The sequence below is a fragment of the Elephantulus edwardii genome, unplaced genomic scaffold, assembly GCF_000299155.1.
Source record: "Elephantulus edwardii isolate Elephantulus edwardi_28Jun2011 unplaced genomic scaffold, EleEdw1.0 scaffold00119, whole genome shotgun sequence".
Taxonomy (NCBI): domain Eukaryota; kingdom Metazoa; phylum Chordata; class Mammalia; order Macroscelidea; family Macroscelididae; genus Elephantulus; species Elephantulus edwardii.
The window spans coordinates 7,607,476-7,634,653 of record NW_006399869.1 but is presented as its reverse complement, the minus strand read 5'-3'; positions in this window follow the sequence as shown (position 1 = coordinate 7,634,653).

The following is a 27,178-nucleotide window of genomic DNA, read 5'->3' as shown; positions in this document are numbered from 1 at the left end:
TGCGGCCCTCGTCCGGGTTCAAATTGTTTTCCTGTCAAACATTCTTCTAAGTGGTATAGTACTGGTCTGTGCATTGCTGTACAGAGGTAACTCGTGGTAGCTGTGATGCTGAACACTGTGATACTGATGTGCCAGACGTGATAATGGGTACCCATGGTAGACAATGTTTACTGGAGCTTCCCGACTAAAACAAGCCTGGAAGCAGGAGTGGCATTCACTTCCAAAATGGCTTGCCTCTCGAAACTCTATGTACCAACAGTGCTCAGGCCTTATGTTCACAGGGTGGCTATGAGTAGTCTACAACTCAGCGGCCCCTAACAACAACCAACAACAAATATATATATATATTGTTGCTGTGTTCCAATAAGTTGAAACTAACACATAACAACTGATGCTCCAGTTGTTCTCTGAGACTATCTCCTAGAGGTGTAACATTGCCCATTTAATAGCTTCTACTGACATACTTTTTGTGTTGTTGTTTTTTTTAAATTTCTCCTCTGTAATGACCTTTGATCTCCTCTCATCTTTAATCACTAGTGTTCAATTCCCGAAACCTCTTCTTGAGATGATCCTTAAATTCAACTGGGGCAGACTGAAGATCACATTGTGACTGCTGTGGACTAGTTTTAATATTCTTCAGCTTTAATTAGAACTTCCATAAAATTAAATTATGATCTGTTCTGTAATAGGCTTGACTGCTAATATCGCACTTTTCCAGTGATTCTTTCCACAGATAAAATCTATGTGATTCTTACACAGTCCATTAATTGAGGTTCATATGTAAAGTCACCTTGTATGTCTGTTAAAAAAAGGTATTGTGCAAGGAGACTTAATCATCCTATTCCATCCTCTTTTCCATCAGAAAGTCTAAACTCTCTTATTGCCATATCTTCCTCATTGTTTCCAACTTTTGCATTCCAAAGGTTGTGAATTGCATGGAAAAAAAATCACCCATCTTTCTCTCATGGATTAGCTGGTAGAGTAATATAATTAGTTACTGAGGGAGTTAAAAAAGATACTAGAATAAAATACATGCTCATAATTTTTACTTAAGTTACAAAGATTAACAATACAAAGTATGGAGAAAAATATCATGAACTTGATGTGTTCATACATCATGAAAATATAACCGCTAATGCCAATTTGGCAAAGGTATTGCTCATTTATCAAGGTGTTAAACATAATTTAATCACATTATATAATAAGTAACTACCTTGGTATCTAGCTAGGCTAAATTAAAATATGCATCAAAAGACTTGTATGTGAAAATTGATGTTGTTGTAAAGTGCTGTTGACTTGACTCTTACTCAAGGCATCCAATGTATTATAAATTGTAACCGGACCTGATTCTGCACCACTCTTCCTAGCTCTTGCTGTACCAAAATCTATTCCATCAACACCCTAGGTTTTATTATGCCAAAATTAACTGATATTTATAATTTTGAATCAAATAATTATTATCTACTATTTATTGTAGATATGACAATTTTAAGAAGAATGACATGAAATTTATTATCATAAAGAGCATTTTAATCCTTAAGTAAAGTTGAAAATTATAACATTATTCATAATAATTGAAACTGGAAGAAGTTCAAGTGTCCATTTACTTGTCAAAAAGTAAGAGGAACTTGGAAGAATCTGGTCTGTAAAACAATGTATTGAATTTTGTAAATAAACTAGTATAAAAATGTTTAAAAAGAGATAATTCTGAAAGAGGTTACATTTTCATCCTGAGCTACTATGAAATCAGGTAATGTAGAATAAAGATCAAGTTTTTATTTAAAAAAATAAGAAAGATTATGAAATCTACATATTAGGAAGCATTACACAGGAATGAATAGGACTGAATTCTAATATGTTCTTGTTGTTGTTGTTATTGTTGTTATGTGCCGACAAGTCACTTGCAAAACCATAGCAACCCTACGTACAGCATATCCGAACCCTGCCTTGTCCTGAGCCGATCTCACTGATTCTGAGGCATCAACTCTCATTGCCCCAGTCACTGTGTCAATCCATCTCATCTGGGGTCTTCCTCTCCTGTGCTGTCGCTCTACCCTTCTAAGTAAGAGATAGATATTGAATTTAGAAAGCTAAATATTAGAGAAAAAAATCTAAAAATTATATTTTTATAATGTTCCACACAAATTAACTTAATACAAAAGAAAAATGGTTGATCAGGACTAAACGTAAAAATAATGTTACTAACTGAAAATTAAATAGTAATAAACCATAACATACCAAAATAGAAAAATAATGAGAGTATTAAAATATACTATCTTTCAGTTAAATCACAGAAACTCTCCAACTGATATTTGAGGCTGTACAACTTAATGAGAGGAGATTGTCTGTCTTTTTCTTGGGGAGTTGTTGGTGAATTCAAGCACGGAGTCTTGTTTGTCAGTGGTCTACTTCATCAGAAATCTTAAAATATATAACAAATAATGAAATGATGTTATACTGTAACAGCATATACCTGCAACTCTTCTTTTTAAACATCTTTATATAATCATCTGATATATTGTTATCAATCAAATTTAAACAAGACAAACCCAGTAGAGAGAATATATATGTAAAATAGTTATTTTTTTAAAAAAAATCAATGTATTTTAACATAGAGAGGGCTTTGTTGGCCTAGCAGATATAAAGTTATGCTACCCTGTCAAAGGTGGATGATTTTAGTCTGTAGCCTCCAGGCCTGGTTTTAGTTGGTTTTAGTCAAGCATTCTTCTAAATAGTATAGCACTGGTCTGTCCATTTTGCTGTACAGAAGTAACTCATGGTTGCTGTGATGCTAAACACTGACACTGATGTGTCAAATGTCATAAAGGTTGCACATGGTAGACAGTGTTTGGTGGAGCTTCCCGATTAAAACAAACTTGTAAGCAGGAGTGGCATCCTCTTCCAATATGACTTGCATCCGAAACTCTATGAAATTGGAAAAATGATGAAACTTGTACAAGTATTCAGGTTTTTCATTCATAGGGTAGCTATGAGTCGTCTACAACTTGTAAGCACTTAACCACAACAATGTATTTGAGGCAGACATGGTGGAGAAAACATTTTTCATTTACTAAAACAATCTGAAAATCTGATAATATTAGATGGAGACTAATAAATTCTGGAACAAATTTGGCATCAGGAGACAGTATATCATGAAAGCTGCTTTTTCCCTTGGGCCTTAAGAGCCTTGAACAGCAATTGAAGTGTTAGTATGAATAACAAAGGTTAAATATTTCATAGTCTCTTATTTTTTAATAACAACATGGATCTTTGGAATTTTGGATAAAGACTTAACAATATCCAGATAACTAACGACTTTTCTTTTGAAAGTGAACAACTGTAGATCTACAGATTCTTTCTCTGAGAACGTTACAATATCCTTCAAGTGAGCAGAACATGGAATAATGTACCCATTTTTGTTTGTTTTGTTTCTTGCCAAAAGAGAAATTATAATTTGTATGTACTAATATTTGTGCATGAACTCAACAATAGTTTAGCTGAATGGTCAGAGAATTATAAAGGAAAGTTGATGACAAGGAGATCTGAAGAGTCCTGTGGACAGTTGTTTATAAAAAATAATTAATTCGAAGTTACTTTTTTCACCATGAAAATGCTCAGCAAAAGTCTACACCAATAGAAGATATTTTTAAAAATTAATTGAATAGCATGGCTAATGGTAGATACCAGCTAGTCTCTTTTCTCAGATATCTCTGTTATTACTCAGAGGTCTCATGGGAAAAAGTAGCCACAGTATTAAAAATAGAGCTCAGCAAATGAACTTATACTCATCAAGGTTGTCTTTCTATATCTACATTTTTCTACCCAATCTACCAAGGTCAGCAATGTAATTTCCCTCATGCAATACAATTACTGTGAGTGATAGCCAGATATCTCATTATATTCAAGCACTTCCAATGTCTTGTTCTTATTTAAACAAAAACTTGACATGACTATGGATTTCCTCTCTATTCAAAACCATTACCTATATTGTTGTTAGATGTGTTAGAATTTACTGTGATTGGTAGCAACCCTATTGAGGACAAACAAAACCTTTTATGATTCTATGCAAATCATGCAACTGTGTCCATTGTGGAAGTCACAATATATTCCTTTGATGCACTTCCCTGTTCTTGTTGGCTTCCACTTTTTTAGAACAATACTTTTTTTTATAATTGTTATTTTAACAAACATTTACAGACAAGTAAAATTTTCATTTGTTCATAGTTGCATATTTTACCTCTTTGCCCTCCCTTCTCCCTCCCCTGTTCATTTTTTTTTTAAAAATTCATTGTTGCATAAATATCTACCCCTCCCCAAAAACCTCTTTGCAGTGATATAGTTTTTATTCTGGGCTGTAGTTGTACATATAATACCGAATCAAACGTTCCTATTAGACAGTTCTTCCTTTCAACTGTTCCAGTGCAATGGTCATTATTTATACAATTTTATCCTATTCTCCTCCCCACTCCCCATGTTATGTCAGATCTGCTTTATAATAGGGATGCTATGCAATATTTGTCCTTTCATGACTGAGATATTTCACTCAGCATGATGTGCTCGAGGGTCCCCATGATGTGTAATATTTTACAAGTTTATTGCTTTTCAGTTCTGCATATTATTGCATTGTATAAAGATGTACTTTTTTCTATCCATTCATTTTTAATGGACACTTAGGTTGCTGCCATCTCTTTGCTATTGTAAATAATGCAGTAATAAACATGGATGTGTACATAGATCAACAAACAAATGCTGGTGAGTTTGTGGAGTGACCAAAACCCTTATTTACTGGTGGTGGGAGTACAAAAATGGTACAACTAATGTGGAAAGCAGTTTGGTGCTTTCTCAAAAAGTTGGAAATAGAAATACCATTTGACCCAGTAATGCCACAATTGGAAATATACTCTAAATAGTTTTACAAGTGAATTTTACCAAACATTCAGAGAACTGTCACCAATTCTACATAAACTATTTCAGAAAATATAAAAAGATGGAGTTCTCCCAAACTCATTCTATGAAGCAAACATATCCTTGATACCAAAGCCAAGAAAGGGCATCAACAAAATAGAAAAGTATAGGCCAATATCTTTTATGAACATAGATGCACAAATCCTCAATAAAATATTGGGAAATAGAATTCAATGATACATCAAAGAAATCTTTCACAATGACCAAGTGGAATTCATAACTGGTATGCAAGGATGGTTCAACATAAGAGAAAGAATGAATGTAATTCATCATGTTAACAAAGCAAAAAACAAGAACCACATGATCCTATCAACTGATGCAGAAAAGGCCTTTGACAAAATCCAACACCTTTTTCTGATTAAAACACTCAACAAAATAGGACTAGAGGGGAATTTTGTCAACATAGTAAAAAGCATTTATGCAAACCCAAGAGGCAACATTGTTCTCAATGAAGAGAGGTTGAAGGCATTTCCTTTAAGAACAGGAAATAGGCAAGGATGCTCACTATCACCGCCTCTTATTCAATATTGTATTGGATGTCTTAGCGATGGCAAAAAGACAAGAGAAGGAAATAAAAGATATCCAAATTGACAAACAGAAGGTAAAAATATCTATGCAGATTATATGATAGTATACTTAGAAAACCATAAAGATTTAGCAAAAAAACTATTGGACACAGTGGACCATTTCAGCAAAGTAGCAGGATACAAGATCAACATACAAAAATCAGTTGGATTTCTCTACAGTGACAAAGAGAAGACAGAGCAGGAGCTAAGAAAACAATACCCTACACAATAGCTAATCACAAAATTAAATACTTGGGAGTAAATCTAACCACAAGCACAAAGTATCTATTCAAAGAAAATTACAAAACATTACTACAAGAAACAAAAAGAGATCGGAAAGTGGAAGAATATTCTTTGTTCATGGAGAGGAGGACTCAATACTGTGAAAACGGCAATATTACCAAAGGCAATTCACACATTCAATGCAATCCCAATACAAATACCAATTCCATTCTTTAATGAGATGGAAAAGAAAATCTCCAATTTCATTTGGAATGGGAAGAAGCCTCGAATAAGCAAAGCACTCCTCAAAAATAGAAAAAAGGTAGGAGGCATCTCACTCCATGATTTCAAATCCTATTACATTGTTGTGGTGGTTAAGACAGAATGGTGCTGGTACAATGATAGACACATAGATGAATGAAATAGAATTGATAATCCAGAAATCAGTCCATCTATCTATGGTCAACTGATTTTTGACAAGGAGATGAAATCAGTTAAGTGGGAAAATGACAGTCTTTTAAATAAATAGTGTTGGCAAAATTGGAAAACTATCTGCAGAAGACTCAAACAAGATCCACACCTCACTCCATACACAAAAACCAACTCAAGGTGGATGACAGACTAAAACCAAGGACTATAAACTTCATTGAAGAAAAGCTTTGAAGAACTCTAGAAGCATTAATCCACAACATAAACAGTCTTCCAAGTATCCTGAAAAATCTATAATCAGGAGAAGATAAAGTAGATGAATGGGACCTTCTACGAATCAAATCCCTATACACATCCAAAAACTTCTCTAATGGTAAAAAGGGAAGCCACAGAGTCGGTATGATTATTTGGTAATGACATATCTAATAAGGGACTTATATCCTGAATTTATAAAATATTTGAGCACCACAGCAAGATAATGGTAAATAGTCCAATTGAAAAATGGGCACAGGATATGAACAGACACTTCACCATAGAAGATAATCAGATGGCCAACAAGCACATGAAGAAATGTTCAAAATCTCCAGCTCTAAGAGAGAGGCAAATCAAAACAACTATGAGATATCATCTTACCCCAGTCAGAATATCAAAATTTAACAGAACAGCAAGCAACAAATGCTGGTGAGATTGTGGAGAAACTGGAACCCTTATTCACTGTTGGTGGAAGAGTAAAATGGTGCAACCACTGTGGAAGGAGGTATGATGCTTTCTCAAAAAGTTGGAAATAAAGATATCATTTGACTGAGAAATTCCACTACTGGGAATGTACCCCAGAGAGACCATAACTGACACCCAAGCAGATATATGTACACCCATGGTCATCGTGGCTTTGTTCACAATAGCAAGGAGTTGGAAACAATCTAAGTGCCCATCAACAAATCAATGGATACAGAAACTGTGGTATATTCACACAATGGAATATTATGCTGCATTGAAAAACAAGGAACTCATGCACTATTATTAATAATGGGTGACTCTGGAGGACATTATGCTGAGTGAAATATCTCATTCACACAGGGACAAATACTGCATAGTGCCACTGTTGTAAAACAGGACTAACATCAGGGTTGGGGGAGACTCAGAAAGATAGGATAAATAATATATACTGAATTGAAACAGATGAGGGTAAAAACTGTTTAAAAGAGATATGGGAGTAGGTATTATTGTCACGACAGGAGTTCAGAATGAAGGCGACATAGTGTAGTGGACCTTGGGGGAGGGATTGTAAAACAATGAAAGAATTTTTCTTTTTCTTTTCAAAGAGAAGAGTGTACTGGGTCGGGGGGAGACATAGGCAGGGAGATAAGTGCAACAATGAATGAAAGGAAATCCAAAGTCACTGTAAATTTTCATTAAAATTAGTAATAATAAATTAAAAAAAGAAGAAACTATAATTGCTATCCAGATATACATCTTCCACTTTTCTAAGCATGATGTTCTTTTCTCATCGTTGGATAACATGCTCACATTATATAAAGTGTAATTTCAATATCAATTCTGGAGCTCTGGTGAGCTTCCTCCAAGACTGAATTGTTTGGGGTTGTTTTTGTTTGCTTTTTTGTTTTTTCAGCCTGTGGTATATTTACTGTTATTTACCACAGCTGAAAGGCTTCAGTTCTTCAGTTTTCTTTATTCATTGTCTAAGTTTGGCATAAATATGACACAATTGAAATATTATGGCTTTACCAAAGTGCGCTTTTGCTTTTAAAGTGAAACAGATGGGGCATTGCAATACACTGTTCGGAATGCAAAATGTACACGATAGGAATTTAGGAAAACTACAGTTTGTTAAAAATGAAACAGAATGCATAAATATCAATCTTTTTGGTGTTAGTGAGTTTAATTTTATTTATGTTGACCATCTAAAATTGGATACTTAAGGCTCTATTTTGGCTCTTAAAGACTTGTAAAATTTTCTTGAGCTTCAACTTGAACTTCCATATATTCAATGGAGAAGACTTTCGGCAATTGGCCTGTCTTAGTTATTATTGATGATTTTTACTTTTTCTATTGTCTCTTTCCATAGAGGTGTTTGCAATGAATATCATATAAAATACTATCATGCACATCTGGTTTAATCTCTGTCACAAAGGTCATATTTTCCAAAGACCAGTTCTTCATTTCCTACTTCTTCTTTCCAATTACTACTTATTATTAATGCATCTTGATTGCATGTATGATCAATTTCTGACTGCAGAAGTTGTAAGAAACCCCCAATTTCTTCAACTTTGGCTTTAGGGACTGATGTGTAAGTTTGCTAATAGACAAATCCATTGATATTTTTCTTTGTGCTTATGAATATTATCCTTTCATTGACAGCATTATTCTTCAGATAAGAACATAGTGTACTGTCTTTTTAAAAATATGAATGTGACATGCCTTTGGTTCCATTTATCCTTTCTGATAGTTTGTGTGTCAGTGAGTCAGAACCAACCCATAGCTGACCCTCCAATGAATTTTCAGAGGAAGTAGATCACACAGGAGGATATTGCCCATCCTTCTTCCGCAGAACAGCTGTGGTTTCAAACCATGTGCTTTTGAAATTGCAGCACAGTTACTAGAACTCCTGAATAATCATTATAGTTGTCTGGTACAAGATGGCCAATCTCACTAGAGACTATATACCAGTCTTTATATGTTCAATACCATTTTAGAAAACTTCCAGTGTTCTTAGACTAGAACTACTTACAATCCATATTCAAAGTATTACAGTGTTTCTGATTATTTTGACTGTCACATTAGCAAGTGAAGGTCATTCATTATCTGAAAGCCAGAGAAATTCATGTACTTAAGATATATTCTACTTTGCGAGGGCATCACTTACCCAGTAATAATTTCAGTGGCTTTCAATCTGAGGGCCCCTTCTCCTGCAATGAATTAAATAATATTTAATTGTTACTCAAAATATGTTCACTGGATTATTATTTCAAAAGTAGATGGTCAGGCCTGCTTTACAGTCTTCAATGTGTCGATATTGTATAGTATTTCACATTTATCTAGTATAAGCTATATTCAGGTCTTAATTAAAAACAAAGTTTTTTTTGAAGTTTTTTTTCTAATAAATATTTGAGTAAAAATACTGAATCCAGAATCTATACTTTGCAAGCCCATATCAGTATATCAAGCTTGATCCAACTTTATATTACTTCAATCATAATATGAACTCTTATAAACCATTATCACATATTTTCCTCATATTCTTATCTATAACCATTGATAAAATCATATAGTTCTTTTGATGTTAATATACTTTCTTTCATACTTAAATTTGGTGTCTCCTAGAACTTGATTCTAATTAAAATCTAAATAAAATCCACAAAGACTTACAGTATACATAAAGATGCTGTTATTTCACAAGAGGTCATTCATTATAGATTTTTCTAGCAAAGGAGAAGCAACCTTTCCCATGCAGAAATGAAAAGGCTACTCCTACTAGTAAAGAAATTAGGGCAGATATTCAGGATTTACATACCCAACCTCATCAGAATTTGCCATATGTTCTTATTTTCATATTTAGAGTTCCTTTGCTTCCAAATGTGATTATCATTGTTGTAACAGAAGATACCACGTGAGATGATTGACAATTCAGTTGCCTTCTGTTTCAATAGTTGCAGGTTTTGACTCAAGGATGGATTTTCAGAAATCTCACCTTATAATTGCAGATCAGAATATTTTTGGGAAACATATTAGAACTTTCTGATCATTAGGAAATAATAGTATGAGAAGCAGATTTGATTACTTGAACTAATTTTTCAAATTTTGTTACTTTTCAACAAAGGTAAACAAATCCTATTGTATTTCTAAATGTAACAGTATATTCTAAATGAATACACAGTTATATATAATACCTCACATTTTGTAAATAACTTGTTGTTGCTCATGATGTGTAACAGACAATAAGTTTATAGTCATCATCGATAATAGATTTTAAAGTTGTCTTATCCTGTGCCATGTCTCATCAGCTCTGATATGTTCCCACCCATTATTACAGTCACTTTTGTCAGTCTTCTTGGCCTCTGACCCTCCACTTTTCCCAGCATGACACCATTTTCCAAGGACTGGACCCTCCTCACCAGATGCTCAAAGTACTTCAAATGAAGTTTCCGGATCCTTGCCTATAAGTAGTGTCCTGATTTCACCTTGTCCAGGACAGATCAGTTTGGGGTGAGTTTTTGTTGTTGTTTGTTTGTGTCGGTTTGGTTTTGGGTTTTTTGTGGGTTTGGGTTTTTTTTTTATTTTTCAGTTTATGGGATTTTCTTTTTTTTTCGTTTCTATATTTTATTAATTTTCATAAACATTTACAGAGATTTTGGGTTTCCATTCATTCCTTGTTGCACTAGTTTATGGGATTTTCAACATATGAACCTGGAGAGAGGATGAAAGGCACCCAAGTGTCGAGGACTCTCCTTCATAGGGTTACTATGAGTCGCCTGTGACTCGACGACACTTAACAACAACAACATCTCCAACACGGCAATACAAAGACATTGATTCTTCTTCTGTCATCCTTATTCATTGTCCAACTTTCAGTTAGATAAGAATTAATTGACTTAGATCATGCACTCCTTAGAAATCCTTGAAAGCAAGATTTTCCAGTGTAACATATCTTTGAATTTCTTCACTGCTGTTACCATAAATGTTTATTATAAATACAAATAAAATTAAATCTTGTTCAATGAAGGATAGGAAATGCTTGCTTCAGAAGATCAAGGACTATAGCCTTCAATAAGGAATACACAACATCAGAAAATAAAGGTGCTTACCACAGGACCAATAGCTAACATCATGATAGATGAAGACAAATTGAAGTTGTCAATGGTTTCCTTTTTCTTGGGTCAACAATCCAAGAAAATCCTTGGTACCAGTAGTTAGGAATTCAGGAGACATATTACACTGAACAAATCTGCTGTCAGGGACCTCTCCAAATGGGTGAAGAACAATGATATACATTTAAAGACTAAGGTAAATGTGACTCATACCAAGGTTTTCTCAATCACTTCCTATGTATCAGGACAATGAATAAGGATGACAAAAGAAGAATTGATGTCTTTTTAGAGAAGAATAATGAATATTACACGGACTGCCAGAAAAGAGAGATGTCTTAGAAAATGTACAGCCAGACTTCTCCTTGGAGGATGATGTAGCTTCATTTTCATACTTTGGACACATAGCTAGATATTATATGTAGCTACTCTTAGAAAGGGACATTATGCTTGGAAAGATGGAGTGTCAGTGATGAAAAGGAAGACCTTCAATGACATGATTAACATGCTGAATGTAGAAATGGTTTATAGTGTGTCGGAAATGATGAAGATGTTACAGGGCATGGTAGGTTTCAGGTTGGCTGTTCATTGGGATTTTATGAGTCATACTTTACTTGATGGCACTTAAAAACAATAAGATTGATACATCAAGGGTTCTAATGCGAATATCTTCTTCACCACTGAAATAGAATCATTGTTGCCCTTAAAAAAAAGAGCAAATTAAACCCAAGAAATCCAGTACCAAATCAGAAAATTACTTTTAAGGTTCTAATAATATAACCAAATACATAATATCAAAGTTTATATTAGCCATAATTCATTGGGGGAAGGTTAACAAGCATAATATATACTTAATATGTTTATTGCCTGTTTTTCAACTTAGTAATTTGTGGGAAAAACACTAAGAAGTATTCCCTGCAACAAGGAAATCTGGAGTAAAGTTGTAGTTCACAAGTCCAGTTCTTTCTTCTCCCAGAAACTTCACCTCTATTTTGGAATCTTTCATATAATTAAATCAGACTCACTCAAGTCCCCTAAATATGAATTGATCATCATTTTGAACTGAATTCAGTAAGAAACGTGGAACAAAGATTATCACTGTTAATACAAAATTGATCTTAGCTGACAACAGAGAGTACCTTAAGAATATTTACATTTTACTGAACATACAAAAGCATTCAATTAGGAACATAGTAATGATATATATGTATATATATACACATATATATAGATATATATGTGTGTATATATATACACATGTATATAGATGTGTGTGTGTGTGTGTGTATAATTGAAGATCATGGATTATACTAAGGAAGAACCAAGAATCAATAATTAGAACATAGAGATATTGCATAATTAATTATCAGGAAAGTTTTGTGTCAAAGTAATAGGTTTTCAACATACTTACTGAGATTTTGCTTAGCAAATAATCTGAGAAATTGAACTATATAATGAACTCAGCATTAATACGAGGCTTATTCAAAGTCAAGATATGCAAGTATGAAAACCTTGCTTATTGAAAATGAAGAAGACGTAAAATATTTAATGATTAATTTTAAGACTATAAATTAAAATGTTCAACTTGAATTACACCCATATATTGTTTGTTTATAATACATATATTATGTATAATACATGTGTATAAAACATTTTGTACTAGTCGTAAATGAAATAAAACTTCACAACAGAAGCAATAAAGTGTTTCATACTAAGTAGAGACAAGATTAAATTTGTCAAAGTTTTCATTTTACTTGGATCCACAAACCCTTTAAAAAGCAGCAGTATCAAAGTTAATCAAAGTATTACAATGGAAAATATATAAGTGCATCTTTAAACAGCTAAAGAGCAAGGATGTCACTTTAAAGAGTAATATGTGCCTTATTCAAGGTGTAGTATTTTCAATCACCTCGAATATAAGTAAAATTTTAATAATAAATAAGGGGTTGCACTGCCAAATGGAAGGCATGTGGTTCAAATCCATCACCAGCTCTACAGGAGAAAGGTGGTCAGTCTCTTCCCACTTGATTTATATGCTATGAAAATCCTCTGAAGCATCAACTATGAGTCAATTCTGACTCCACTACACATACAAAACAAAGCAACTAAATAAAAAGAAATGGTTTTGAATTGTAATGTTAACGAAAATATTTAATATACCATGTTGTTGTTATGTGTTATCATATTTACGTTGACTCATTGACCTTATGTATAATAAACATGAACCTTGCTCTATCATGCACCATTCTCATCATCTCTGACTTGGTCCAGCCCATTGTTTCAGTTCTAGTGTCAATTTATCTTGTTGAGGATTTTCTTATATTTTTCTGAACTTTCTCAATAGTTTTCTGGGAATTGAGGTCTTCTCATAATATGTCAAAATTATATGAAATGAAGTTTCAGCATCCTTGCCTTTAAAGAGCACTCTGATTGCTTTCACTGAGTCGTACTTATTTGGAGGTTACTTTGACAGTACATGGGCATTCAGGACTCTTCTCCAACATCACAACTCAAAGGTATCATTATTTTTTTCTGTCATCTATACTAATTGTTTAAATTTCAGGCACATAGAAAATAATTGCAAAAGTATGGCTTGGATTTGACATACTTTAGCCGTTAAATAAAATCACTAGGTTTTAGCACTTTGTTGAGGTCATTGATAAAATATTTTCCCAATGCAATATGTCTTTTGATTTCTGTCTGTTCTTCCGATGGGTAAGGATTATGAATCCAAGTAAAATGAAATAACTGATAATCTCAGTCATTTTGCCATATCTCATGATATTAACTATTGGTCCAGTGGTGAGGATTTTTGTTTACTTAACATTGAAATGAATTGCATATTGAAAAGTGTAATCTTCAAGTGTCTGCCACATGTGTTGGAAGTTCTCTTCACTTACTGTAAGAAAGATTGTGTCCTATGCATCAAGAAAGTTGATGAATCTTCCTGCAATAGTAACGTCACACTCCTCTTTATATGATCCAGCTTCCTGAATGATTTTCTTAGCATACAGATTGAATTGGTATGAAGAAAGAATATAATTATGATGCTAATTTTTCTTGATTTTGAACCACAGAATATTTTCTTAGTTTATTTAGTCAAGGACAGTTTAACCTAAGGATAGTTTTAGCATGAACACAATAAAATGTTCTGGTATTCCCACTCTTCTCATCATGTCTATAATTTTTTTTTTATGGTCCATACAGTAAAATTTCTTTCCGTGATCAAGAAAGGACAACTAAACATCTTTCTGATGGTGTCTGCATCCCATCAATTTCTGTCTGACATTAGCAGTGACCATTATGCCACAATTTATTTTAATCCACCTTGACTTTTTGGTTGTTCTCTGTCAATGTTGGGAGGGTGGAGTGATTGCACAAGAGAGGAAGACCCTGGATGAGATGGATTGATTCAGTGACAGAGATAATGTCGTAAGTGTGTCAGAGACAATAAGATTGGCACAGGATAGAGCAGGGGTTAGAGGTCTCTATGAGTTAGGGTGTCTATGAGTTGCAGGTGACTCAATAGGACATAACAACAACAACAACTGTCAATGGATTGTTTCAATCATTTTTGCAGTAATCTTCAGCAAGATTTTGCTTTCATATGATATTAAGGGTATTGTTCTATAATTTCCACATTTTTTAGGATCACATTTTTGGTGGGTGAAGGAATTTAATCTCTTTCAGTTAAATGTCTTGGTAGATTTTTTCCAAATTTCTTGCCACAGATTAATGAGTATGTTGAGAACTGTATATGTTTGGTGAAATACATCAACTGTTATTCCAATAATTCCTAGGACTTTATTTTTTTGCCATCACCTTCATTGCAATTTGAATGTCCTTCTTCTCTACCATTGGGTCTTAATATATACTATAGACTGCCAAAAGTACAAAGAAATATAGTTTAGAAGAAGTACAGCCCAGATCCTCCACAGAAGCAAGAAAGTCCAGACTTAATGTTACATAGCTTGGAAATTTAATAAAAAGTTCTTAGTGTTTGGATAAAACCAACATGCTTGTAAATGTTTGGGAAAATTAGAGTCTCAAGTAGAAAAAGTGACACAATGATGGCAACAATGGAACAAAACGCAACAGATATTGTGAATATAAAAATGATTCTGTCATATATAGAGTCCCTAAGAATTGGAACTTTTGTAATGGCATTAAACAATAACAATAAAACTGCAAAAAGATATTCCCCATAGAGTAATGCTTCTGAGTGTATTTTTTTAATTTTATTTTGTACTGATTTATTTATAAAGATTGAATACAATGTTTTTCACACTGATCGTTCCCATTTCCTTCACCTCTCACACACACATCAAATTGTGCAACCCTATGATTAACTACCCCTTCCTCGCCCATCTTCATCCCTCTGCTTCCACCCTCCCACCTCCCCTTGGGTCCTCACACTCATTTTACAATAATGTTTTATACAGTATTTGTCCTTATGGGACTGAGTTAATTCACTCAGCATAATCCCTCCCAAGTTAGGGAGTAATTTACAAAATCATTGCTCCTGAATGCTACATAGTATTCCAGTGTGTGAATGTACCACATCTTCTCAATCCATACGTTTGTGGTTGGACATTTAGGCTGTTTCTATGTTCTTGCGATGGTGAACAACACAGCTATGAACATTGGTGTACAAAGTGGTTTTGACTGAATAACTAGGGATTTCAGCTTTTCCAAATTAAACATATTAGCAAAGAATGTCTATATATTAAGTGCCTGTGCATACACGTAGTTCACAAAACTCAACATATTGAAGTTACCTAAAACTCGTTCAGAGGACTGTACTTTCTTTTTCTTTTTCTTTTTGTAGATTTACCATTATTAAAATATTCCAGACACAAAGTTGCAATGTGTAATTTGCTGAAATTAACATTCTTAAATCTTCATTAACAGATGTTCAATTTTATGATATACTGTTCAAAACACTGCTATGTTTTTTGTAAACTAAATCAGGGACTTCAGCTGCCCTTCACATAAAACTCAAAAGCTGATTTCTTTGCTAAAGCCAATCAGCAGATTCAGGAAGTAATGAGATATTACAGGGAAATTCAAATTTAAAAGGTGGAAAGGAAAATAAAGAAAAAGACAATTCTCACTCATTTTCAGCCATGAAACAGTATCCTCATTCTTAGTGCTAACTGAAATGATACTGAAATTTCTGAAAGTAGAATTATCACCAGAAGAGGAAATATGATCTAACATGCCATCATTGTTGGAGTAAATTTTTATACTCTATGTGTATATGTACATATTTAAAGATGTGTGTTTTAGGTCCTATGCAAAGGCATTTAATTATAGGGATCTTAACAAACTACAGCTAAAATTGAGAAAAATGATAAACGTAGAACACTTAATGATCATACAAGTCTCATACCTAGATTAAGAAGCTGATTTCTGAATAGAGCAAAAGAACATTGAATGATTTAAAATTAGAAAAGCTATATGTCTGCATTAGATCATTTCTCCATAGCTTTGAAATCTGTTTTCAAAGGCCAGTTTTTTTTCTGAACGTGGATGGCAAGTCCTTCTTCCCAGTCTGTCTCATTCTGAAAGTTCCCCCCGACCTGAGTGCATCACCTGACAAAGAAGTGTTGTACTCATAAGAGCAAACAACTATTATGTAACCACGCACACACATAAACCATAAAATAAGTAGCACTAGAGAAGCAAACTGGAAGAGAAACTCTGAGACTCTGAATTTGTTCTTGAAAACAATGTATTCAAATTTTGTAAATTAACTAGCAGAAAATTTTAAAATGGAAAAAAAAACCCCACCAATAGACATTTTAAAAAGAAACCATAAAAAATAAGCAAATGAGCAGATATCAAGCAGAATTTATCAGAGACCAAAAATATAGTAAATCTAATTCCTATGCAGCCCATCAGCTGAGATCTAAGTATGTTGTTGTTGTCAAGTGCCATCGAGTCATAGGCAACTCATAGTGACTCTATGAACGAAAGACCTAAACACTTGTATAACTTTCCTCATTTCTCCAGGTTCATAGGGTTTCCAGAGACAAGCTATTTTGAAAGTGGATGCCACTCCTGCTCCCAAGCTTCTTTGAATTGAGGAGCTCCATCAAACACTGTCCACCGTGGTTGACCATTATCTCATTTGACGCACAAGAGTTCTGAGTGATCCATATGCCTCCCTCCTCAAGACACAAGAGGCCATCCTAAGATTCAGCTTAAACTGATTCACAACACATTAGCCCTCAGCCTGCAGGCATAGACAGACACTTTAGCATTTTAAAATTCCAGCCTGCCCAAATGCTGATAGACCCTGGGACAGGTTTTCAATTTATCTGGCAAGTCCCATCTGCTGACATGCACTTCAGACAAAAAGAAAGCCATAAAGTTTTCTTTTGTGTCTCATAAAAAAGTGTTTACAATTAACAAATCATTGTAATTGCAAAATTTAATCATTCCATTTCCAGTCTTATTTCTATCACCAAACTCATATTTTCAAACTACTATTCCTTTTAATCTATATGCAGAAAAAAATTCCTTCGGGAGGCTAGGCTTTATGAGGAGGAATGCCGCATCAGAATTGGAGGAAGACTTATCAACAACCTACATTACGCACGTGACAAAACTTTACTTGCTGAAATTAAAAAAGATCTGAAGTGCTTGCCACAGAAAGGCAAGGACTGTATCTTCAATATGGATTGAAGTTCAACATCAAGAAGATTAAGATTCTCACTCTCCATTGAGCCAATTGACAACACCATGATGGATGGAGAAGAGATTGAACATTGTTAACAGTTATAGCTTGCTCGGCTCCACAATCAACACTCTTGCAGTCAGAAAATCAAAAGACTGATTGAATTGCATTAAGTAAATCTGCTGTCAGGGACTTTTCCAGAGTACAGAGAAGCAATGATGTCAGTCTAGAGACTAAGGTGCGCCTGATCCAGTCTTTGGCCTTGGCAATTACTTGCTGTGCATCAGAAAGCTGGATAATGACTAAGGATGACAAAAAAGAATTGATGCCTTTGAGTTGTGGTGCTGAAGAAGAGTTTTGAACATATCATTTTCGACCAAGGAAACAAATAGGTCTGTATTGAAGAAGGTGAAACCAAGTTTCTACTTGAAGGCTAGGATTTTGAAGCTCTACTGCACATACTTTGGGCATATGGAGAGGAGGGACCAATCCTTGAAGAAGGACATCATACTCAGATGGGTTGAGGGACAGTGCAGGAGAGGAAGACCGCTGGATGAGATGGATTGATACAGTAACTAGGGCCATGGGGTTAGGTGTGTCAGTTAGGGAGAATGGCTCAGGTCAGCACAGTTTTCAGTGCTGTTACACATAGAGTCGGTATGAATCACAGGATGGCACATAACAGCAACAATACCTTTCTCACTGTTCCCTACTTTAGCCTTCCAGCCAACAATTACCATTAACACATTTTGACTGCATGCTTGGTCAATTTAGCACTGCAAAATTTGGTAAAAATTCTCTGTTTCTTCCTGTTTGGTTCTAGATGTAGGAGCATTTAATTAAATGATAGTCCTGTTAGTGAATCTTCTTTGTATGCATATGGATATTATGGTATCATTCACAACATTGTATTTCAGGATAGAACTTGAAATTGACTTTTTTTTACCATAAATTCACATGATGCTTTCTCTGATTTTCATTCCCTGCAGAGTATACCATATGGTGACCTGATTCAATGTGGCCAAAGCCGATCCATTTTATTTCACTAAAGTCTAGTATGTTGATATTCATGCATTTCATTTCATTTTTTATAATTTCCAGTTTTCTAACCTTCAAGCAGCATATATTCCATGTTCCAATTGTTAAATGATGTTTGTTATTATTCTTCATCATTTCAATTAACTTCCAGTCTGGGTCATATTACTACACTCCTATTGCTGTTGATTACTATCAAGTTGAGCACAACTCATAGAGACCCTATGAACAAAAGGCCTGAAGCTTAACTATCAACATTTAAGTAGTGGATGCCACTCCTGTGCCCAAACACTCCTATAATTACCCTTTTTCTATGGTGTACATAGAGTTTGTAAAGGCCTGTTATTTAGAAAAGATATAGCCTGTCCTGATTCCTAATCTGTTTTAATCAGGTAGCTCACTCAAAACCTGTCCACCATGGGTAACCCTTATGGCATTTGACACACCAGTGGCACAGATTTCAGTATCACACCAACCCTAAGTTATTCAGTACAGTAAGCTGATAGACAAGTGCTGTACCATATAGAACAATGTTCTCTCCAATCAATTTAACCCCGAGGCCTGCAGGCCAAAACCAGGCCAGGGGCAAACTGTGGGTCAGATCATCAATTACTGGTATGTAAGTTCAAATTGACACTAAAGAAAATGAAAATAAGTCCACATGAACCAAAGTATGATCTTTAATCAATTCCATATGACTTTCATTATCATCTTAAGAACAGGTTTGGGTACCAATGATCAAAGACCAGATGAGCAGTTCAAATGGGATTTAGCAGTTCAAGTGACTGTGGCACCAGGGATATCATTGCTGATGTGATAGTGGATCTTGCATGAAAGTAAGGGACACCAGAAGAATGTCTTTTTGTGCTGTATTGGCTATTTAAAGGCATTTGACTGTGTGAATCATGACAAGTTGTGCCTGACATTGTTAAGAATGGGAATCCCAGAGCACTTGCTTGTGCTCTTGAAGAACATAGACCTCCTGCTTGAGGCTGTTGTGAGAACGGAGCAGAGGAGGACTGCATGGTTTGGAAATGGAAAGGGAGTGCATCAGCAATGTATTCTATCTCCATACCTGTTATATGCTATATGCTGAGAAAATTATCTTATCCTAGATGCTGGACTCTATAAAGAGGAATGTTAGTATCAGGATTGAAGGAAGACTCATCAATAATCTGTATTATGCAGATGACACAACTTACTTGCTGAAAGTGAGGAGGACTTATCATAGGAGCTTTAATAATTTTTACCTTACATTATTACATTTTAGGAAAGATAAATTTATTATGTTATTGTATGTGCCATCAAGTTGCTTGCAACTTATAGTGAACCTATGTAAAATAGCCTGAAACCTGCTCTATCCTGTACAAACTTTACTGTCTCTGACACACGTACTTTCTTACCCCAATCACTGTATCAATCCATCTCGTCTACGGTCTCTATTTCTCTGTCCCTCCAACTTTATAAACATGATGTCCCTCTCCAAGGACCTGCAACATGTCCAAAGTAAGTCGGACTATACCTCAGAATACTTACCTTCAAGGAGCAACCTGCCTTCACTCTGTCTAGGACACACCTGTTAGTTCTCCTGGCAGTCTATGGTATATTCAACATACTTCTCCAGCACCATAACTCAATGGCATGGATTCTCTTTCTAGCATCCTTAGTCATTGTCCAGCTCTCTGATGCATAGCAAACAATAGTTAAGACTGTGGCCTGGATCAGGAGCACTGACTTTTCCAATGCAATTCGTTTTTTGATTTCCTGGCTGCTGGTACCAAGAGTGTTGATTGTGGAGCTAAACAAACTGAATAATCTCAATTCCTTCATCCTATATCATAGTGCTGCCAATTGGCCCAGTGGTGAGAATCTTTGTTTTCTTGATGTTGAATTTCAGTCCATATTTAAGGCTGTAGTCTTTGATCTTCTACAGGAAGCACTTCAGGTCTTCCTCAGTTTCAGCAAACAGGGTTATATCATCTGCATAATGTAGGTTATAGGTGAATCTTCATTCAATTCTGATGTCACATTCCTTCTCGTACAGCCCAGCCTTTAGGACGATCTGTTCTGCATATGGATTGAATGGGTGTGGAGACAGAATACATGTCTGGTGTACACCATTTACAATTTCGAATCATGCAGTTTTTCCTTGCTGTGTTCTTACAACTGCTTCCTGGTCCAAGTATTGGTTTTACATAAGGACATTAAATGTTGTGGGATTCCCATTCTTCTCAGAGTCAGGCACAGTTTGTTATAATCCACACTGTCAAATGTCTTTGCATATTTAATGAAACACAGATGTCCCTCTAGTATTCCCTGCTTTCAACCAAAATCATCTACAATTAGCTATAATATCCCTCGTACCACAGCCTCTTCTAAATCCAGCCTGCCTATCTGGCTGTTTTCTGTTGACGTACTGCTCCTGTCATTTTTTAATACTTTCCAGCAGAATCTTACTGCCATGTGATATCAGTGATATTGTTTGATTATTTCTGTGCTCTGTCAAGTCACCTTTCTCTGCAATGAGAACGAATACAGATCTTGTCTAGTCTATTGGCCAGGTGATTGTCATCCATATTTCTTGGCATAACTTAGTGAGAGTATCCAGGAATCCAGGATAATGTCTGTTGAAATATGACAATTGGTATGTCATCAATTCCTAGAGCCTTTTTTTTTGCCAATTCTTTCAGAGCAGCTTAAACTTCCTTCATCACCACAGGCTCATTCTTGCTCATATGTTGATATTTATTTAATAAAATATATCTATAGACTTACAGGTAATATTTTCATCTCTAAAGAAATACAGAACATCTATAGCGTTGTTGTACAGTATTACTCATAATGACCCTATGAACAAAAGGCCTGAATCCCTTCTACAACTATCGACATTTATCAGAGTTCATAGAGTCTCTAGAGGAATGTTATTTAGGAAGCGAACACCATTCTTGCTTCCAAACCTGTCATAGTACATTATTGTTTTTAGGTGCCATCGAGTTGCTTGCGATATATAGCATCCCTATCTATGTACAGCAGCTCTGCACCCTACACTGTACTGAGCCAGTTTCACTGACACTGACACACTAATCCTCATTGCCTCAGTCACTGTATCAATCCATCTCCTCCAGGGTCTCCCTCTCCTGTGCTGTCCATCTTCTGAGCATGATGTCCTTCTCCAGGGACTGATCTCTCTTGGCCATGTGCCCAAAGTAAGTGAGTTGGAGCTTCAATATTCTGGCCTCCAAGGAAAGACTTGGTTTTACTCCTCCAAGACAGACCTATTTGTTTTCTTGGCAGTCTATGGTATGTTCAGGACTCTTCTCCAGCACTACAACTTGAAGTTTTCTTCTGTAATTCTTAGTCTATAGCAATAGTAATAGAAAAGGAGCTCTGAAAGGATCGTTTGTAGTGAGCTATACTACAAACTCAAAACTCAAAGATAACATATTCTGTGAGATTTTAATTCACCAGTAGTTTCCTAGCAGAAAGTGATAAGTCTCACTCATGTTATGATTTTTAACCTCAGAAAATAAAAGCAAGATCACTGACAATTGAAATCAGTTCAACAACTGTTAGTCAATGAGTGATGATAGAAGGAAATTATACTCCAGGTTAAAACAGAGAGAGATATTCTGATAATTTCTATCAGAAAAAAACATGTAATGAAACACTGTAGAATGCTGGAAATTACCTGTATGCATTTGTTTATTTTAAACAATCTAACCATTCTATTTAGAAGTTCGTGTTTAACTATAATTTAAATATATTTTGTGGATATGTAATAGCATTTTTTGCTTGTATGTATCTGTTTTCAAAATATACAACACCCACAAGCTATAACAGGTTTTTAAATACCTTTGGAAACTTTAAACAATTGCCATCAAGGATGTGATTCTGCTATAAAATGGTTTAAAGATCTGTAAGCTGTCAGGCAATTAGGTTTTAATGTCTTAGAATTGAGTACCTCTCATGAAAACTAGTAGACAAGAGGAAGGTAAACAAGTCTGAGATTAAAGAATATATTTCAGCTAAAAATGCACTCTGCACAGTATGCCATTACTTTTGTTACTCATTGAACAATGATTGGACACTTTTCCTCTCAGAATCTTGCATCTTGCTTCTTTCTCGCATTAATACAGATCGTTAAAAGCCTCAAAAGAAGTAAATACGGTGCTTTTGACATAGACATGGAACATAGCCATTATAAAAAATGGTATGATCTGGAAAAAAAATAATCATTATCTGTTTTCAATAATCCATTTAAGATTTTTAGAAAGAATATTCTTATTCACTTAATAGTTCAAGTTTTAAAATTCTCTATTTCAAAAAAAAGCAAAAGAATACTGAAAGCATAATAATACTTGTAGATTATTATATCCCTTAAAAACATTGTTATTGTTTGTTGCTATGTGCCATTGACTCACTTGTGACTCACAGCAATCCCATATACAATAGCCCTGAAACCTGCTCTATCCTTCACCAAACTTATTGTCCCTGACACACCCCCATTTTCCCAGTCACTGAATCAATCCATCTGACGAAGAATCTTCCTCTCTTGTCCCTCCACTCTCCTGAGCATGATGTTCCTCTCCATGGATGGGTCCCTCTTTGCAACAAACCCAAAGTATGTTGGACAAAGTCTCAAAACCCCTCTTTAGGACAAACCTCTTTGTTCTTCTGGCATTATATTCAACAGTCTTATCCAGTACCATAACTCAAAGTCATCAGTTCTCTTTATATTATCCCTAGTCATTGTCCAGCCTCTGACTTGTAACAAGTAATCGTGAAGACTATGGCTTGGCACACCTTAAAGTCTAGACTTGATATTGTTACTCTTCAGTACTTTGGAAAAGTCCCTGACAGCAGAGTTCCCCAATGCAATTCATCTTTTGATTTCTGGGCTGCTGGTACCAAGAGTGTTGATTGTGGAGCCAAGAAAACTAAAGATTTTAACAATCCTAATCTCTTCACTGTCTATCATGATGCTGCCAATTAGCCCAGGGGTGAGAATCTTTGTTTTCTTGATGTTGAGCTTCAATCCATATACAAAACTGAAGTCCTGGACTTTCTGTGGCAAGTGCTTCAGGTCCTCTTCAGTTTCAGAAAAGAGGGTTTTGTCATCTGCATAACACAGGTTATTGAGTGTTCCTCCAATTCTGATGTGACATTCCTCCTCACAAAGCCGAGCCTCCTAGATGATCTGTTCTGCATATAGATTGTAAAGGTATGGAGATAGGACACATCCCTCTTCCCAATTTTGAACCATGCAGTGTTTCCTTGCTCTGTTCGAACGACTGCCTCCTGATCTTAGTAAGCTTAGGTTTCACATAAGCACAATCAAATGTTCTGGGATTCCAATTCTTCTCAAAGTTAGCCATAGTTTATTGTGATCCACATAGTCAAATGCCTTTGCATAGTCAATGGAACCAAGATAGACATTCCTCTGCTACTCTGTGCTTTGAGCAAAGATCCTTCTAATCATTAGCTATAATATGCCTAATGCCATGGCCTCTTCTAAACCCAGCCACGCATCTGGCAGTTTTCAGTTGATGTGCTGTTCCAGTTTGTTGGGTTTTTTTGATAGTTTTCAGCGGAATCTTCCTTGCATGTGAAATTAATTATATTGTTCAATAATTTTCGCAATTTTTGCACTCTTATCTGGTCATCTTTCTTTGGACTAGAAACAAATATAGATCTCTTCCAGTCAGTTGCATGGGTGGTTGTGCTCAAGATTTCTTGGCATAGGGAGCACTGTCCACGGTAGCTTCTGTTTGTTGAAATATGTCAATTGGTATGCCATTAATCCCTGGGGACTTGTTTATTGTCAGTTCTCTAAGAGTAGCTTAATCTTCTTCCTTCATCACCACAGGTTCTTACTCATATGTTGTTTCATGACATTATTCTGTGTCAGGCAATTTCTTTTGCTTCAGTGATTGTATACTCCTTCTATTTTCTTTTAATGTTTCAGGATCATTTAATATTCTGCCCAAAGCATCCTTAAGTATTGCATCTTGTAATTTCAATTTGTTCTGCAATTCCTTTATCCCTAGATATGCTGAGCAAGTTTGATTCTTTTAATTTTCTGACACCACCTCTTTGCACATTTCATTATAATACTTCAGTTTGTCTCCCTGAACTGCCCTTTGGAATTTTCTGTTCAGCTCCTTAATTTATTTCTTTCTTCCTTTTGTTTTGGCTCCTCAGCACTCTAGTGTGATACTCAGAGTCTCGTGTGAAGAATTTTTGTTCTCCTTTGAGTGCAGTGAAGATATTGTAAACAAAATACCAACACAAATCCAGAATTTCTTAAAAACTTAAAAAGAATTAGAAAACTAACAAAATTAAAGAAGTTGGTTTCAAATAATAACTGCTGAACAAAATTTTAATAACAAAAGCAATAACAACTTACTACATCATTTATTTAGTGATGCTATTGTTGTTATGTAATTTTTGTTATTTTTACTATTATGTGCCATTGAATCAATTGTGATTCATATCAACTCTGTGAACAATTGCTCAGAACTCAGTCCTGTCAATCCATTTTATTTAGGGTCTTCCTCTTTTGTGGTAATTTTCCACTATTCCAAGCATTATGTCCTTCTCCAAGGACTAATCTCTCCTTGTAATGTGCTCAAAGTTTGTGACGTGGAGCTTTAAAATCTTTGTCTTCTAGAAGCAACCTGGTTTCACTCTCTCTAGGACAAACTTGTTTGTTCACTTGGCAGTCCATGATGTATTCAATACTCTTCTCCAGTAGCACAACTAAAAAACATCAATTCTTCTTCTGTCTTCCATAGTGATTGTTCAGCTTTCTAACATCTAGCAAGTAATTGTGAAGAACTTGGATTGGATCAGGTGCACCTTAGTCTCTAGTCTTTTTTTTTATCACTCTGTAGAGATCTCTAACAGTCAGCTTTCCCAAAACAGATCACTTTTTGTTTTCTTGACTGCAATGATGATTTTGCATCTGAACAAGATGAAATTGTTAACAGTATCAATCTTTTCCTCCACCTATCATGGTGCTGTCAATTGACCCACTGGAAAGAATTTTTGTTTTCTTCATATTGAGTTTCAATATATATTCAAGTCTGCAGTCCCTGGCCTTCTATAGCAAATGCTTCAGACCATCCTCAGTTTAAGAAAGTAAAGTTGTTTTGTTTGCATAACACAGGTTCTTGATGAATTTTCTTCCAATTCTGACGTCACATTTTTCCTTATAAAATTTAGTCTTCTCTATGATTTCGTCCACATATAGATTTAAACGTATAAAGAAAGTATTCCTGATACAATCTCTTATTGGTTTTTAATCATGCAGTGTTTCTTTGCTCTCTTTAGATGACTACTTCCTGGTCTAAGTATAGGTTTCACATAAGTACAAACAAATATTGTAGAACTCTCATTTTTCTCAATGTTAACCACAATTTGTTGTGATCTTCACCACTAAATGTCTTTGCATAGTTAATAAAACACATATAGGAAGTCCTCTGCTCTTTTCTTTCAGCCAAGATCATACAGGACATTGTCAGAGATGTCTATAGGGAGCCTCAGCCTCCTCTAAACCCAGCTTGTTTTTGTGGCAGTTCTCTGTCAATGTACTGTTTCAGACATTTTTTTGGATAATCTTCCTCAGGATTTTGCTTTGTGTGATATTAGTAATACTGTTTTATAATTTCCAAATAATTTCGGGTCACTTTTTTTGGAATTATAATAATATAGAACTCTTCCCATCAACCGGTCAAGTAGTTACTTTACAAATGTGTTGGCATAACCTGATGAGAACATTATGGCAGCAACTGTTTGTTGATATATGCCAACTGAAATTCCATCAATTCCTGGGGTCTTGTTTTTACCAGTTCTTTCAGAGCAGCTTGACATTTCTCCTTTATCAGCATTGCTTATTTTTTTTTTTTTTGGCATTACTTCTTGATCCTATGTTGTTTAATTAATTTATCTGTGTCAGAAAATTATTTTTAGTACACTGAGTTTGCATACTCCTTCCATCTTGGTTTTATTTTTCCTGTATCATTAAATATTAAATATTGCAATTAGATATTTGAAATTGTTTTTAAGTTCCTTCTGCTTAATAAATGCCTAGTGAGTTAGTTCCTTTTGATTTTCTGAATCCAGCTTTTTGTGAATTTTGTTTAAATATTTTGTCTTATTTTTTTCATTAAATTTTATTAGTTTTAATTAACATTTACAGAGATTTTGTGTTTTCATTCGTTCATTGTTGCACTATTTTCTCTACCCTCCTCCCCAGTTCATTCTTCTTTTTTTTTCTCCTTGAATGTCTGTTTTAATTGTCCAGTTGCCACAGTGCTTGTCAAAGCCAGTTCTGATTAATCTCCTTTGTCAGTGTGTCCTTTGCCATTCCCTATCACTCCTCCCTAAGAGAGACTTCAGCCTGATTCATATGGAAAAGGGGGTGGCGTATTCTCTTAGCTACTTCCTGCTGAAAA